Raw genomic sequence first — 17029 nt, 5'->3', positions numbered from 1 at the left:
GGGAGGGGAAGAGAGAGACAGAGAGGAAGGAGAGGGTGGGGGTGGAGAAGCAAATGGGCGCTTCTCCTATGTGCCCTGGCCGGGAATCGAACCCGGGTCCCCCGCACGCCAGGCCAACGCTCTTCCGCTGAGCCAACCGGCCAGGGCCTCTTTTGGTGAAGTTTATATTTTGTGTGAGGCTGAGTTACTTTTTTGAGGACGGGGGATGTAGTAGGAGCAGTGATATCCTAATTCTGTTGTGTTCTGCAGTAATGAGTCAGTTTAGGAAACAGACCCTGTTCTCAGTGGCATGACTTGGACAACGTGGGGCAAAGTAAAGCGTCATCTTTCTGGGCTGTTTAGTCTCTGACTAGATATCATCCCTCCACCAGAAAAATAAAATAAAATAAAATACTGCACTGTCTTCGGAACAGGCAGGACTTCTGAGGCTCTTCTATAGCATTTGGTTTTCTCCAGCTTTGAAGGCCGCTCCCCCCCCCCCCCCCCCCCCCCCCACACACACAATGACAGACTCTCATGGTGCTGTCTGGCCTGGATGCCACTGAGTCCCTGTCGCCCCCAAATGCCCTCTTGCCCACACCCCCAAGGATGCAGGATTTCCTTTCTCCTACCACCCTTGCCTGGTGCTCCCTCGTGGGTTATTAATCTATATCCCTCCTGGTGCCCCTGAAAATTAGGTGGTATTGACCTCTGACTACACAGAGCTCTTTCATCCACAGTTCCTGTTTCTTATTTGGAGACATTTCACTTCCTAGAATTGGACCAGCTGCATAATTTTAAGTATTCTAAGAATTGTGTGTAATCATCACTCGGTGAAAACAGTGTGGCAAAAGTAAACATCACTATGTCACATTGCTTTTTTTCTTAGCCAGAGAAAAAGAGAGAGAGGGATAGACAGGGACAGACAGACAGGTAGGGAGAGAGATGAGAAGCATCAGTTCATGGTTGCTGCACCTTAGTTGTTCACTGATTGCTTTCCCATATGTGCTTTGACTGGGCAGTTCCGCTGAGCCAGTGACCCCTTGCTCAAGCCAGCGACCATGGGGCCATATCTATGATCCCACGCTCAAGCTGGATGAGCCCATGCTCAAGGCGGCAACCTCAGGATTTCCAACCTGGGTCCTCGGCACCCCAGGCCGACGTTCTATACTCTGCACCAACGCCTGGCCGGGCACTTTTTTACATTTACTCAAAAATGGCGCCAACCTCTTACTGCCGCAGACCAGCACGGCTCCTAATAATGGTGCAGAATTAAAGAAACATACTCATCAAGAAAAAATGGGAACAGGAGAACTCTTCAAATGCTGATGGCAATATCTGAGTGCTCTATAGCGCCAGTTTGCTTTATTATATAGCCATATGCAAATCAAGGAAGTTCTTGATACAAAGTTACACATCTAAGGCTAAATCCTGAACTCTCCCAAGGCATAAACAGGAGGTATTAGTGAAATCTACCAACATCTGAAAACAAACAGAGTCAGAGGAAGGGCATGTAAATTGCTTCCAGCAACCTAAAGAAGCAAGTGAAGTGGGTGCAATTACTCAGCATAATAGCCAATATGGAGATGGAGGGGGTAGAACTTAGCCTTTTGCTAAGCCTCAAATATACAATGGCTTTCTGCCATTTATGGTCCACAACATCTTACAGCTGACATTAAGGTTAATGAGCTGTGATGTCTGCACAGCTGGGAGGCACGCCCAACACAGCACAGGGGACACACAGTAGAGGTGGCTATTAGTGAACTGTGTGCTGTCCTTTTCCAGCCGACGATGACGATGACCACCACGAACAACCTGGTCTCTGCACAGAGCCACCTATTGTCCAGCCGCTGTGGTCCAAACGAGTACTGGGCTGCCAACCTCTACTTCCCCGCTGTGCCCCGCGGGTGAGTCCCAGATGGTTCAGTCCCGTGGGGCCCTGGAATAAAGGCCCATCCAGCTGTGTGACAGGACCTTCCTCTAACAGTGCAGCAGGGAGGAGGGGAGGGGCAGCACGGCATGAGAGGGGCCCAGGGAACACCTTCCAGAGGGGACACTGGCCGAGGGACGTGCCCCTGGGTCAGTATGCGCCCTCAGGAGCCTTCAGAGGAGCTGCTGGCACTCCCACGGGAGGACTCAGCCCGGGAATCCCCGCGGCCCTCCCGCTCCGGAGCTCTAATGGGGCAGGGGGTGTTGAGCCGGACTGGGGACAGAGGGCTGGCTGCTGTCCAGTGCTTTCACTGGCCCTGGACACCAGCGCGTCCTCTGGGGGCCCAGTATCTCCCCGGAGTGTAGGAGGGATCCCTCCGCTGCCCCAGCACCGCCGTGAGAGGAGCCAACACAGGGCAGGCACGCCCTCGCTTGGGAGGCCTGGCAGAGCCCCTCTGTCCCTGGTCGTTTCCTGGAAGTTGTAGAAATCCCGAGATTACTTGGATCCAAAGCCCAGACACAAGTACTTGTATTTTCTCACTGGAGAGGCCGGGCCCAAGGACGGTGTGGGCAGGACGCACAGCGGGGACACCAGGCAGCCTGGGGGGTCTGACCACAGCACTGACCCTTCACAGGACAGTATGTCCGTGAGCCCTGCAGGAGCCCCCACACCCAGGGGACGTGTGAGAAGTGTGACAGAGGGACGTACACGGCGTTCCCCAACGGCCTGGAGTCCTGCTTGCCGTGCTCCACCTGCTCCGAGGGTGAGTCTCCCACGGACACTTGCTACCCCTTGACCCTGCAGTGGCCAGGCCAGGAGTGTGTCCCTAAGGAGTCCTTCACCTCGAGCCTCAGTATTTAGCCACAAGGATGAGCACTGTTTAGCTATGAAACTTAAGAAGCCAGGTGCCCACTCAGCCAGCCTCTGGTAAAGAAGGGACATGCGGTCACCAAGCTCAGGGCTCCCAGTCGCTGCCAGGAAGTGGCTGCAGGAGGCCCAGCAGTGGACAGAGAGCTCCCCGCACGGCGGCAGTGAGAAGGGGACAGAACCCACAGTTACACTCGGTCAGCTCCTCAGCAACGTTGTTTCAGTTTGAATCATTGTATTCCAATTGAAAATTAGTCATTTTGATCTAGAAAACTTGGAAAATACACATAAAGACATAATAAAGTAGACATGACCTTTCAGAAATGAACTTTTTTATTATGAAAATTTCAGCCTGACCAGGTGGTCGTGCAGTGGATAGAGCGTCAGACTGGGATGTGGAGGACCCAAGTTCGAGCCCCCGAGGTTGCTGGCTTGAGAGCGGGCTCATCCATGGCTTCAGCTTGGCCTCTCCCAGCTTGAGCACAGGGTCGCTGGCTTGAATCCAAAGGTTTCTGGCTTGAGCCCAGTGTCGTTGACTGAGCAAGGGGTCACTTGCTCTGCTGTAGCTCCCCAGTCAAGGCGCATATGAGAAAGCAATCAATGAACAACTAAGGAGCTACAACACAAAGAATTGATGCTTCTCATCTCCCTTCCTGTCTGTCTGTCCCTCCCTCTCTGTCACACACATGCAGAAAAAAAGAAATTTTCAAAACATGTAGAAAAGTTGAAAGAGGAGAACAGAGGGTGACAACGATTAAACAGTTGGTCTGTTTGATCACAATTGTGTGTGCCTATGTATGAGCATGTTGTATGCACACATGCATGCACACAATGTACATGTGTATACATATCTGTTTGCACACATGTGTGCATGCATCAGCATATGTACGCATGGGTGTGTGTTGGCATGCATGCGTAGACATGTGTGAACACACATGTGTAGGCATGTATGTGTCTGCGAGCACATGTGAACCACTTCAGAGTCGCCCGCAGCTGTCACAGTATTTCACCCCAAAGCACCCCGTCCACACTTCCTTCAGATAATCACAGCCCTGCACAGATCCCCGTGCCGTCCCCCATGCGGGTCAATCGGTAGTGATGTCCTGACATCCAGGCCACACTGGGATTCACTGTTAATAAAAAGTTCTTTAGACATTCTGTTCGCTGCTTGTCTGCAGAGAACAGAGGGGAGACCTCTATGCCACAGGCCAGCAGGACTTAATGTCAGGGTCATACAAACTCAGACGATGGTGACTTAACCTCAGAGGCACACAGACATGACATCTAACACCAGTGTCCCTATTGACACTGAATTCTGTAAACACGGTGTTGGGCACACAGCCGTGTTAGGCTTGCTCACTTGCACGTTGCCTGATGGGTGCATGAGCTCTGGCAGCGCCCTGTGTGTGGTCTCTGCAAGGCTGCGGGTACTTGCCCTCCGGGCAGCAGACTGCAAACTGCGGATTGCCTGCTGCCACTGAGAGGGACACTGTGCTCTGCTGGCTGGAGAGGGTTTTCTTAGCCTGTTTTGCTTGTCAGCCCAGAGAGAGGGGGAAGCGGTCTCCCCTGCCTGCCTGCTGGTCCGCCATTGTGAGACTCTAATAAACAGAATGGCCCACCGCCCTCAGCTCCATAGTTCCTCTATCGACTGCCCGAATCCAGTGGGGACCTGCATGGTCAGAGCCACCTCCTTACACATGGTTAAAAAGGGGGCTACCCAATAGGAAACCACAGTTAATTATTTGTAAGCCCCAAAGGTATATGTACAGTCTTGATGATGAGAAGTCTGGCAAGTTAGACTTTCAGAAAAGGAAACTCCCTGTGGGGTCACTGTGAAACAGATTCCAAATGCATATATGTGTCACAGTCTCTGAGCCCGCACCCCAGCTCACCGTGTGTGCCTGGGAGACAGGTGTGTGAAGAGGTGGCGGGGACGTCCCCAGCAGGGTTACAACAACCCTCGGGACCATCTCGGTGCATCCTCTGTGGCCGACGGGGTCTGTGCTGGGGCCACAGTGCTTCCAGCCCCGATGGCCGTGTATGTCCACATGTCCACACAAGGACACGCCCCTGGGACTGACCCCGTCTTTCCTGAACTGCAGAGCAGGAAGAGGTGGCGCCGTGCACACTGACCAGCAACCGGAGATGCCAGTGTCGAACAGGCCGTTTCTACCACAGCCCCGACTCCCCTGAATTCTGCAGACCTTGTAGCACGTAGGTGCCTCTCTGCCAGGTGCTGTGGGCAGGGTCAGAGGTGGCTCTGGACCTGGGCTTGTGTGGGTTGATCTTTAGGAGCTGAGAACCAGAAGGACATGTGACTCTCGACCCTGTGAGACAGCCCAGCACCAGCCCAGAGTCCTCTCTGACTCCAGCCGGTGGTTCTCTTTCATCTGATCTCACCCTCCCCCCTCAGTGCATAGACTGTGTGTTCAGTTTATTCTGTATTTGCACAAATGCTGTTTCCCATAGTTTTATTTTTCTTTCTGAAGTTTTCTGACTGCTTCCCCTTTTTTAGTGTGTAACTGGCCTTTCTCAAGCTCACTTTTCCTGAGCTGTCCGACACCCTCCGTCCATCATCAGTCATGGAGCTTGTGTCCCTGGGACCCCTGCTGTCCTGGGCTCCGCACACCACCACTTCCCCTTACTAAATGGCTCCTTTGTTTTGCTGGGGTGTGTCCTGACATCACAGCCTGAGAATTGATACAGGACAGGCTTGGACTTTGGGACCTTGGCTCTTTACAGAAACATGTCATAGACTGCTGACCATCTGTGTGCAGAGTTCTGGGGCGTCTCACCAGCGTCCTCTGGCACCTGAGATGCTGCCCAGCTGCCCAGGGACTCACCCGGGGCACTGAGTGTACAGGAACCCAGGACTTCATGTCCCGCCTTCTCCAAGGCTGTAGATGTGTTCAGTGGATAGAGAGCAACGTGGCGGCTGCCGGCTTCCGGTTCCTGAAAGGGGGTCTCCCCTAAAGGGAGTGGGAAGTCTGGGGCTGGTGACAGGAGACCTCTACAGCTGTCACCCTCCACGGTGCTGCAGAGAGCTGGGAACATGTGAGGTGGCTGGCAAGCAAGTCATTCTTCCTGGGTCCCAGACAAACATAGCTCTGATTTCAAAATGCATGACACTGGATGATATGTCACAATTTTTCAGCAATTAGGAAGGAAAGTCTGAATTCCTGAGCCTTTGCTAAAAGCAGGACAAACTCCTTTTTTCCTTCAGTTCACAACCATACAAAGAAGGTCATGAATATTCATGAGGTAAAAACACATCAGCTGTCCTCCTAGTGGGGATGTGGGTGATGACATCTGAGATGCTGGGTCTGCGGGGACAGCCTCGTGGGGCCTCTGATTATGGCACATAGCGTTCCCCGAGGGTGGGTCAGAGGAAGCACCCCTCTGGGAGCCCCCGAGAGCCCTCCCTCTGTTGGTGACAATGTGGACCTGGGGCCTGGGTCCTGGGCGGACCTGAAAAGGTGAACACTGGGCGCGTCTCCCTCCTGACAGGTGTCCCAAAGGTGTCGCTGTCCTGAAGAAATGCCAGTCAACAGCCGACACCATGTGTGACATGCCCGGCCAGGTAAGGGAGTGGTTTTTGTTTTAATAGGAATTTTTTATGGAGATGAAATATCTAAGTAACCATTTTATTTTATTTAAAATTTACCATTTTCAGGTGAACAGTGTACTGGCTCTAGTCCCGCCCCCTCTGTCTGGTTCTGACGGGCTCACAGCACCCGTCACACAGCAGCTCCCCCTGCCTCGGCCCCATTTCTAACACAAGCCACCGCTTCCATACTCCTTATGTTAGCTGTCATTATTAACCTGCTATACTCAGGCCAATGAACATTCACAAAACTTATAAACCCAACAGCATCAATTATTATAACCCTGGCCTTAGCCATAAAAATAGGCCTCGCTCCCCTCCACTTCTGAGTCCCCGATGTGGAGCCTATAGATGACACAGTGTTTCAAGTGTAGGCATCACGGTAATAGGAGTATCGTCGTGGTATTCCGGATAAGCCTAAGAAGTGTTGGAAGAAGAAGGTTATATTAACACCTACAAATATTACTAAAAAGTGAGCTTTAGTTCAGGCGGGGTGTAGTGAAAGTGGGCTACTACATAATAAGTGTCGTGAAGTACGATGTCTAAGGATGAATTAGCTAGTACAATGCCGGTTAAACCCCCTACAGTAAAAAGGAAAATAAACCCAAGGGCCCATACTATGGCCGGGGGTCATTTGATATTGCCTCCATGAAGAGTTGCTAATCAGCTAAATACTTTGACACCAGTAGGAACGGCAATAATTATAGTAGTAGATGTGAAGTAGGCGCGTGTATCGACGTCTATTCCAACAGTAAATACATGATGGGCTCACACAATAAACCCTAGGAACCCAATAGATATCATGGCTCAGACTATTCCTGTATAACCAAATGGTTCTTTTGTTCCTGAGTAGTATGGAACAATATGGGAAATAATTCTGAATCCGGGTAGGATGAGAATGTATACTTCGGGGTGGCCGAAGAATCAAAATAAGTGTTGATATAAAATGGGATCGCCCCCTCCAGCCGGGTCGAAGAAGGTTGTGTTTAAGTTTTGGTCCGTTAGAAGTATGGTGATTCCAGCGGCTAGTTCAGGGAGTGATAGAAGGAGTAAGACCGCGGTAATCAGGGCAGATCAGACAAAGAGAGGTGTTTGGTATGGGGATAGGGCGGGGGGGGTTCATATTAATAATGGTGGTGATAAAGTTAATTGCCCCGAGAATAGAGGAGACACCTGCTAAGTGCAGTGAGAAGATGGCTAGGTCGACTGAGGCGCCGGCGTGGGCCAGATTACCTGCCAGTGGGGGGTGTTAGATTCATGGTGTCTGGATCCGTCTAGGTGGGAGTCAGTCCTTGGGTGGTGTACTGCTAGAAGTGCCTCTTGGACAGTCTTTGAACAGTTTGCTGAGTAACCTATAAAACCTGTAAGTACTTAGGGAAAGGGTGTTACATTTCTACACTTTGCAGTTAGAATTTAAGTCCTAGTGACTACTGCTTCTAGCTGGAATTAGCAGCAGGTCCCAGCCTATAATAGGCATGGGGCATTGAGATAAGAGAAATAAAGGAGACACTAAACATAAAGCAATAAAACCAGACTGTCAATACCCACAGTAGAGATCTTTGAGGGATAAATAAAACTTAAATATTCAAGCAAGGCATAGTAGATGGCCCTTGTGTTATTAGCTTATCTGCTACTTGGAAGAAATACCTTAGGCTCGTGAACGATGTCCTTGGGCCTTCAGTGGCAATTCCCAGCACGCTGGGCAAGGTCAGGTCACAGGTAGCTGGAGCAGGGCTAGAAGACACTGAACCCTCCCTCCATGGAGCAAGGGGGCAGCTTACCTTCTTATGTCCCTCTTTCCACAACACAGGTGTGTCAACCGGTGGGACCGGGAAGCCTGGCAGGCTTCAGTTCAATGACCTTTCTTTCCACTCTGGAGCAGGGCCTTGATGAAAGCTATGAAGCCCCTTAGGGCGCTGGAGCCAAAAGTTGGTATTTCCTGACTTCTTTTGGGCCTTATTTGCCTTTTCTTTTACTTCCTTGGTCATTATAGACCTTAAAAGCCATGCTCAGAAGATCTCACTGAAGGGCTTGACTAAGAGAGCAAAATTGGGAATACAACAACAGATCCTTGGTACAAAAAGAAAGTCTTAGTACTTGACAGACTATACAATTCTATTATGGCTAAAGCAGTGGGTTTAGAAGGGGCCGTATTCCCTAAATCTTCTCCTCGGGTCTGGCTCCAGATAGGAGGTGGGGATTCCCCGGAGCCAAAGCAGAGGAGGGCAGGGGCTGTAGCAAGGTGATGATAACCTCTAGCTTACTGCACTGTTATCTTTTGCCTGACTAAGCAGTGGCTCAGCCCTTGAGCCGGTGCCCAAGGGGGAGGGGCAAGTGCCTGAAACTGTGAGGGGAGCCTGCCACTTCTCCTGCAGCCAGCTGCAGCCTGGCTGCCTTTTCTTTCTCTACCTCTGCTGCTATACTGGGCTGCATACTGACCGTGCCACCTGCCTGCAGGTGGGTGCTGGTGATAGTACGCTAGACTCTCTATGTTTTCTATGGGTCTAGCAATCCTTGGTTTGGCCAGTCTGCTCTTAACTTGGCCATTCTAGTAGCAGACAAACAAACCAAATATGCACACAAAACAAACCAAACTTCTAAACCAAAACCAAAGGGAGAAGGCAGTGTCCTGCGTTCCCCGACTGACCAACCGGGTGGGGAGAAATCAGGTGGCGTCCCGCCTGCTCCACTACACCCTTTTCTAACCAGAGCTCTGTTTCCAAATATTCAAAGAGGAAGCTTCCTTACCAAACAGTCTCGAGACTCCAAAGGTTTCAAATCAGCCAAATTCAGTTTCCAAATGGCAACTGCCGGAGGCTGGCCAGCTACCAATGTCTGCTGCAGCCCACTCTGTGAGGAGGGGTCTTACACGGCCAATCTCGGTGGGACCTCCATCTGTTACATCCCAGCGAGAAAGACCACAGCAGACACAAAGTGAATTTTATAAGTTTTATTGCAGACCTGCACAGGGACTGCAGGCAACCCATGCAAGGGAGCACTGCAGCCCCCCAAACCTGCGCAGGGACTGCAGGCAACCCACGCCTCCGAAGAGACTGGAGCACTGCAGCCCCCCAAACCTGCGCAGGGACTGCAGGCAACCCACGCCTCCGAAGAGACTGGAGCACTGCAGCCCCCCAAACCTGCGCAGGGACTGCAGGTAACCCACACAGGGGAACACTGCAGCCCCCCAAACCTGCGCAGGGACTGCAGGCAACCCACACGGGGGCACACTGCAGCCCCGAGCTTCTAAAATGGCTCCTTTTTATAGGGTGGCTGTCTAGGATGAGCAAGCATCATACAGAAGCTGATGTGGCTGTTAGTCATTGGCTAGGGAGGTTGTGCGCAGTTACGGGGGGGGGGGGTATTACTCAGTGGAGAATTTCAAACATAAACTTCTGATAAGGGTCTCTGACTCAATGCAGGATGTTGCTGAACTCTTTGTTCTCAGTGTCACAGGGACCTTGTACACTCTTGGCAGCCCCAGCATGTCAGTACTCCCTGAATCTAACAGGGGGTAGACCGTTCATCCGTTCCCGCACCAGCTTCAACTATGGAGGGTGCTAGTAGGAGTAGGAAAGAGGGGGGTAGTAGTCAGAAGCTTATGTTGTTCATACGGGGGAAGGCCATGTCTGGGGCGCCAGTTATCAGGGGCACGAGTCAGTTTCCGAAGCCGCCAATTATAATAGGTATTACTATAAAGAAAATTATTACAAATGCATGAGCAGTGACCACTATGTTGTAGATTTGGTCGTCACCTAACAAGGCTCCTGGTTGGCCGAGTTCTGCGCGGATGAAAAGGCTCAGGGCTGTGCCTACTATCCCCGCTCAGGCACCGAATAGAAGGTAGAGTGTACCAATATCTTTGTGGTTTGTTGAGTAAAGTCAACGAGTTGCGAACATAGGTAAAATGGCTGAGTAAGCATTAGACTGTAAATCTAAAGGCAGAGGTGCGAGTCCTCTTTTTACCAAGCCCTGTGGTGTATTACACATTGAATTGCAAATTCAAAGACGCAGCTTCAATCCTGCCGGGGCTTCTCCCACCTTTTTTCCCCTACACGGCGGGCGGCGGGAGAAGTAGATTGAAGCCAGTTGCTTAGGGTGTTTAGCTGTTAACTAAAGTTTCGTGGGTTGGAAGCCCATCAATCTAGTAAGGGCTTAGCTTAATTAAAGTAGTTGATTTGCATTCAGCTGATGTAAGATAGAGTCTTGCAGTCCTTAGAGGGAGTACAGAAGTTAAATATATGTTCTATTTACTTAGAGCTTCGAAGGCTCTTGGTCTAGTTAACCTAAACTTCTAGTTGAGCAGGGTTATTGCTGGGGTGAGCGGGAGGGTGATTGTTGACAAAATGATAAGTACTGGAAGGCATTTTATTTGTTTTTTATTATTAAATTGTCATTTGATTTTTATGTTATTTGTGGTAGGGAATACAGTTAGGGAAGTGGCGTACGTTAGTCGTATGTAAAAGAAAAGGTTGAGTAGAGCAGTGACGGCTAGTAACGTAGCTGAAGTGATGTTGTTGTTTTTGGTTAGCTCTTGAATGATTATTCACTTAGGCAAGAAGCCAGCTAGAGGAGGGAGGCCTCCTAGTGAGAGTATAATGGTTAGGGTGCTGGTAGTGATCAGGGGTTTTTTATTTCATATGTGGGAGAGGGATAGGGTTGTTGTTGCTGAAGTTATAATGAAGAGTATAAATGTTGCGGTTGTTATTAGGATATATAGGAGGAGGTTTAGTAGTGTTATAGTTGGGTTAAATGTTAGAATAGAGGTTATTCATCCCATACGGGCGATTGAAGAGTATGCTAGGATCTTACGGAGCTGGGTTTGGTTTAATCCCCCTCAACCTCCAATTGCAGTGGATAGAATAGATATAAACAGGATCAGGTCTAAATTAATAACAGGACTAATTACATAGAGGACTGATAGTGGGGCTAATTTTTGCCATGTTAGTAAAATTAGGCCAGATGAGAGAGAGGTGCCTTGTGTAACTTCTGGGACTCAGAAGTGGAGGGGAGTGAGGCCTATTTTTATGGCTAAGGCCAGGGTTATAACCATTGATGCTGTTGGGTTTATAAGTTTTGTGAATGTTCATTGGCCTGAGTATAGCAGGTTAATAATGACAGCTAACATAAGGAGTATGGAAGCGGTGGCTTGTGTTAGAAAATATTTAGTGGCAGCTTCTATTGATCGGAGGTTATATTGTTTTATTAACAGGGGGATGACGGCTAATATATTTATTTCAAATCCTATTCAGATTATTAATCAATGGGAGCTTATTATTACGATTGTTGTACCCAAGATAACTGTTAGTATAATTATAGTGAGGATAAGGGGATTTATTAGTATGGGAAGGATATAAACCAACATTTTTGGGGTATGGGCCTGATAGCTTATTTAGCTGACCTTACTTAGAATTTGGTGTAGTGTGGTAGCACGGAGATTTTTTTTTTTTTTTGTATTTTTCTGAAGCTGGAAACGGGGAAAGACAGTCAGACAGACTCCCGCATGCGCCCGACCGGGATCCACCCGGCACACCCACCAGGGGCGAGGCTCTGACCACCAGGGGGGGATGCTCTGCCCCTCCGGGGCGTCGCTCTGCTGCGACCAGAGCCACTCTAGCACCTGGGGCAGAGGCCAAGGAGCCATCCCCAGCGCCCAGGCCATCTTTGCTCCAATGGAGCCTTGGCTGCGGGAGGGGAAGAGAGAGACAGAGAGGAAGGAGGGGTTGGGGGTGGAGAAGCAAATGGGCGCTTCTCCTATGTGCCCTAGCCAGGAATCAAACCCAGGTCCCCCGCACGCCAGGCCGATGCTCTACCGCTGAGCCAACTGGCCAGGGCGTAGCACGGAGATTTTTGAAGTCTTAGGGGTAGGTTCAAGTCCTATAGTTCTAGAAATAAGGGGGCTTGCACCTCTATTCTTTACTCTCTCAAAATAATTTTTTTATCAGACATATTTCTTATGTTTGGGGTGGGATATGTAAGGATTGGCATAGCAACATGTCATATACACAGGGCTAGTGTGAGGGGTAGGAAAATTTTTCATAATAGGTGTTTTAATTGGTCATATCGGAATTGAGGGTATGATGCGCGCACTCATAAGAATGTGATGGTAAGGAACAGGGTTTTAAGGGTAAAGTTGATTGTGTAAAGTTCTGGCATTAGAGGACTATGGTATTATAAAGAGGATGATTCCATAGCGAAGTCCTTTTTGAACGACAGGTGTATGGTGACCTTGAGAAGTACCCTCTCGGACAACGTCGCGCCATCATTGGTATATTGTTAGGAGATTAGCTGTTAGGCCCAATAGTAGAAGGGACACTGAGTTAAACTGGAATCACATAATTAGTCCTGAGGTTAGTAGTAATGCAGACAGGGCTCCTGTAAGAGGTCAGGGGCTGGGGTTTACTATGTGATATGCATGGGTTTGGTGGGTCATTAGGCATTATCGTGTAAGTATAGGCTAACTAGGAGTGTGAAGATGTAGGCCTGGATAAAGGCTACAGCAAACTCTAGAATAGTTAATAAAATAAGAATGATGAATGTGATTAATGCAGTTGCAGTGCTAATGCTTATAAGTGCTAGAGTTGCACCTCCAATGAGGTGAATTAAAAGGTGTCCCGCGGTAATATTCGCCATTAGCCGAACGGCTAGGGCTATGGGTTGGATAAATAGGCTGATTGTTTCGATGATAACTAGTATGGGGATAAGGGGGGTGGGGGTACCTTGTGGGAGGAAGTGCGCAAGGGAGGCTTTAGTTTTGTGCCAGAAACCAAGAATTACTGCACCTGCCCATAGTGGGGTAGCCATTCCGAGGTTTATTGATAATTGGGTAGTGGGTGTGAAAGAATGTGGTAGAAGGCCGAGGAGGTTTGTGGACCCAATGAATAGAATTAGTGATATTAGCATAAGGGTTCAAGTTTGTCCTTTTTGACTGTGGATTATTATCATCTGTTTTGATGTTAAGTGAAGGAGTCATCGTTGTATTACAATTAATTGATTCGCAATTAGTCGACTGGAGGAAGGAAATAGGACGATGGGGAATATAATAATTAAAACAACAACAGGTTGGTAGAGCGTCGGCCTGGCGTGCAGGGGTCCCGGGTTCGATTCCCGGCCACGGCACACAGGAGAAGCGCCTATCTGCTTCTCCACCCCTCCCCCCCTCCTTCCTCTCTGTCTCTCTCTTCCCCTCCTGCAGGGAGGCTCCATTGGAGCAAAGATGGCCCGGGCACTGGGGATGGCTCCTTGGCCTCTGCCCCAGGCGCTAGAGTGGCTCTGGTCGCGGCAGAGTGATGCCCCGGAGGGGCAGAGCATCGCCCCCTGGTGGGCAGAGCGTCACCCCTGGTGGGCGTGCCAGGTGGATCCCGGTCGGGCGCATGCAGGAGTCTGTCTGACTGTCTCTCCCCGTTTCCAGCTTCAGAAAAATACAAAAAAAAAAAAAAACCCAAAAAACAAAAAAAAACCAACAACAACAAGTAGTCCTATTATTGTAGGGGTAACAAAAGAGGCGAATAGATTTTCGTTCATTTTGTTTCTCAGGGGGTTGTATGCTTTAGTGATTTGGCTAAGGAAGGCTCAGGGGCTGAATAATATGAGTGCTTGGAGACCTTTAATTGCATAATAATGAATAGTGTGATAATTATTGATAAAATTGTGATAAATCATGTGGAAGTGTCCAGCTGGGGCATGTCATCAAGGAGAGGGTGAGGCTCTCAATCTTCAACTTAAAAGGTTGATGCTGAAGTAGCTTCTTGATGATATTATAGTACGGATGATGACCATTTTTCAGAATGTTTTAATGGGACTATTTCAAGTACAATTGGTATAAAGCTATGGTTGGATCCGCAGATTTCAGAACATTGTCCATAATACAAGCCGGGTCGTGTGGATAGTAGGGTTGTTTGATTTAGGCGTCCTGGGATAGCGTCTGTTTTTAAGCCCAAAGATGGGATGGCTCAGGAGTGTAGGACATCTTTGATGAGATTAATATACGAACGGCGAGTTCTATGGGCAGAACCACTCGGTTGTCTACTTCCAGCAGGCGGATTTGGCCGGGTGCGAGATCAGATGTGGGGATTATATAGGAGTCAAAGCTCAAGTCTTCATAATCTGTATATTCATAACTTCAGTACCATTGGTGGCCCATGGTTTTAACAGTAATAGAGGGGTTATTAATTTCGTCTATTATGTAAAGGATTCAGAGGGACGGGAGTGCAATTATAACGAGGATAATAGCTGGTAGAATCGTTCAGATGGTTTCCACCTCTTGGGCATCTATGGTGCTTGTGTGGGTTAGTTTAGTGGTTAATATAATTGAGATGATATAGAGGACCAGGGAGCTGATAAGGAATATGATCATTAAAGTGTGGTCGTGAAAGTGTAGCAGCTCTTCTATAATAGGAGAGGTTGCGTCTTGGAAGCCTGTTTGGAATGGGTATGCCATAGAGGTATATAGCAGTTTCACCTATAATTTAACCCTGACAAAGTTACGTAAATTTTACTAATACCTCTACCATGGAGAAAGACATAGTAGTTATGGTGTTGGCTTGAAACCAATTTAAGGGGGTTCGAATCCTTCCTTTCTTATTTATTTAATATTGATATAAGTAGGCTCTTCAAATGTGTGATAAGGGGGAGGGCAGCCGTGAGTCATTCAAGGTTTGTGGTTGTTAGTTCTACTAGTGAGACTTCTCGTTTGGAGGTGAATGCTTCCCATACGATGAAAACCATTAGCATTTCTAACACAAGCCACCGCTTCCATACTCCTTATGTTAGCTGTCATTATTAACTTGCTATACTCAGGCCAATGAACATTTACAAAACTTATAAACCCAACAGCATCAATTATTATAACCCTGGCCTTAGCCATAGAAATAGGCTTCGTTCTCCTCCACTTCTGAGTCCCAGATGTGCACTCAGAGATGTGGGGGGGGGGGTGAGAGAGGCCTCGCGGGGCTCGTGTGTGAGCTCTCCCTCCAGTGTGGCGTCTCCAGTCCTTGCTTGTTGCAGAGCGTGCCCGAGGGTCCCTGCTCTCTGGCCCAGCAGCACTCAGACCCGTCCCAGCATGGGAGGAGGTCTGGCGGTCTGCGGTGGTCCCCCTGTGCCTGCGTGCAGGGCCCGGAAGGGTGTCATCAGTGTGACCGCAGAGCTTGTCCCAGCGGGTGCGGGTGCAGGGGGTTCTCTGTGTCCGTTCTCTGTGCGCTGCTCACTGGGACACACAGCGCTGTTCCCTCTTCCTTTGTGGGGTAAATGAGAGGAAAGAAGTAATGTGGGGGTGTCTCTGAGGTGTAGCTGTCTTGGAGCCCAGTCTCATCCGAGAGCCCGGAGGGATCCCCGCTCTGCCAGGAGAGATGTGGGGCCTGGACATGGAGAGCCGTTCCAGTTCGAGAGCAGGCGCTTCCCTCTCTAACACGTCCCTCGGGGGAGGGGGCGTGCTTACCTGGCTACAGTGCTCTCTGTCTGCCCCCTTCCAGGAAACCCAGCCACTGGTTCTGACAGATCCTGGTTTGTAAAAGTATGGCAGTCCATCATGGCAATCGACATCATCATCAGCGTGGGCATCGTCATCATCATCGTCGGCATCGGCATGGGCATCCGCTGCTGTAGAAGACCAGGTAGAGTAGAGTCCGCTCTGTGGGACACAGGTCAGCAACCAGGTCAGGAACTGCAGGAGGTGCTAGGCGGGGCGTTCTGCATTTAAAACAGAGCTGTGCTCACTTCCTCACTCAGGCGCCCTTGTGCATGAGCTGGCGCTCTGGGCGGGGGGCCCTGAGCCGTGTGCCTGGACTAGGGGCAGGGCTCAGACCAGCATCCCAGGACAGCGAGCAGCAGGCAGGGGCAGGGTGTCCGGGTGCCCTTGGCCAGGAAGCTGGAAGAGACTGGAGCTCTCACCAGGGGGTCGGGGAGGTGAGAGCACTGAGCATGCTCACTCACTGGGAATTCTTACCTGTTTCCAGATGTGAAGCTTTTTCAGTTTTCCAAAAAATAAGGACAGTTTCTTTGTTACGACTTCAGGCCTTAGCCTCACAGTAGTCCTTGTCCAATTATATAAGTCATAATCATTTGCCACATAAAGATGGGGACATGCTCTGAGAAATGCATCCCCAGGCAATTTCGTCATTGTGCAAACATTACAGAGGTCACGGGCACCTGGAGGTAGAGCCTGTACCAGGCTGTGTGGTGTAGCCCGTCGCTCCCGGCTACAAACCTGCAAGCACCTTACTGTACAAACAACAGGAGATTACATCACAGAAGGCAGTGAGATGCCATGATCAGACATGGCACCACGAGGTGGCAGAGCTGCTGCCTGTGAATCACACTGGCTGCTCTCAGCACTTTCTCACAAGGAGGGAGATACACCCAGAAACAGATACAAAGTGGAGACTAGTGTATCAGTAAAGCAGTAACATAAGTAGCTCATTATTGCCAGGCATGGCTACTGTACTAATTATATTTGCTACATTTCTGTGCCTCTTGCTCACACCTGAGTCCCTCCAACCACAGGAGAAATGACATGATGCCCTATCAGCTCCATTCTAGTCTAATGGGCGCACAGCCCTATGAGTGGCCTGTCATGGACTGAAACGTTGTTATGTGGTGCAGGACAATATTTTCATTGCATTTCCTTTTCTATTTTCAGGAAAGTTGAGTGA

This window comes from Saccopteryx leptura, chromosome 1, assembly GCF_036850995.1.
Source record: "Saccopteryx leptura isolate mSacLep1 chromosome 1, mSacLep1_pri_phased_curated, whole genome shotgun sequence".
Taxonomy (NCBI): domain Eukaryota; kingdom Metazoa; phylum Chordata; class Mammalia; order Chiroptera; family Emballonuridae; genus Saccopteryx; species Saccopteryx leptura.
The sequence above is the reverse complement of the archived record's forward strand: the minus strand, read 5'-3'. Positions refer to the sequence as shown.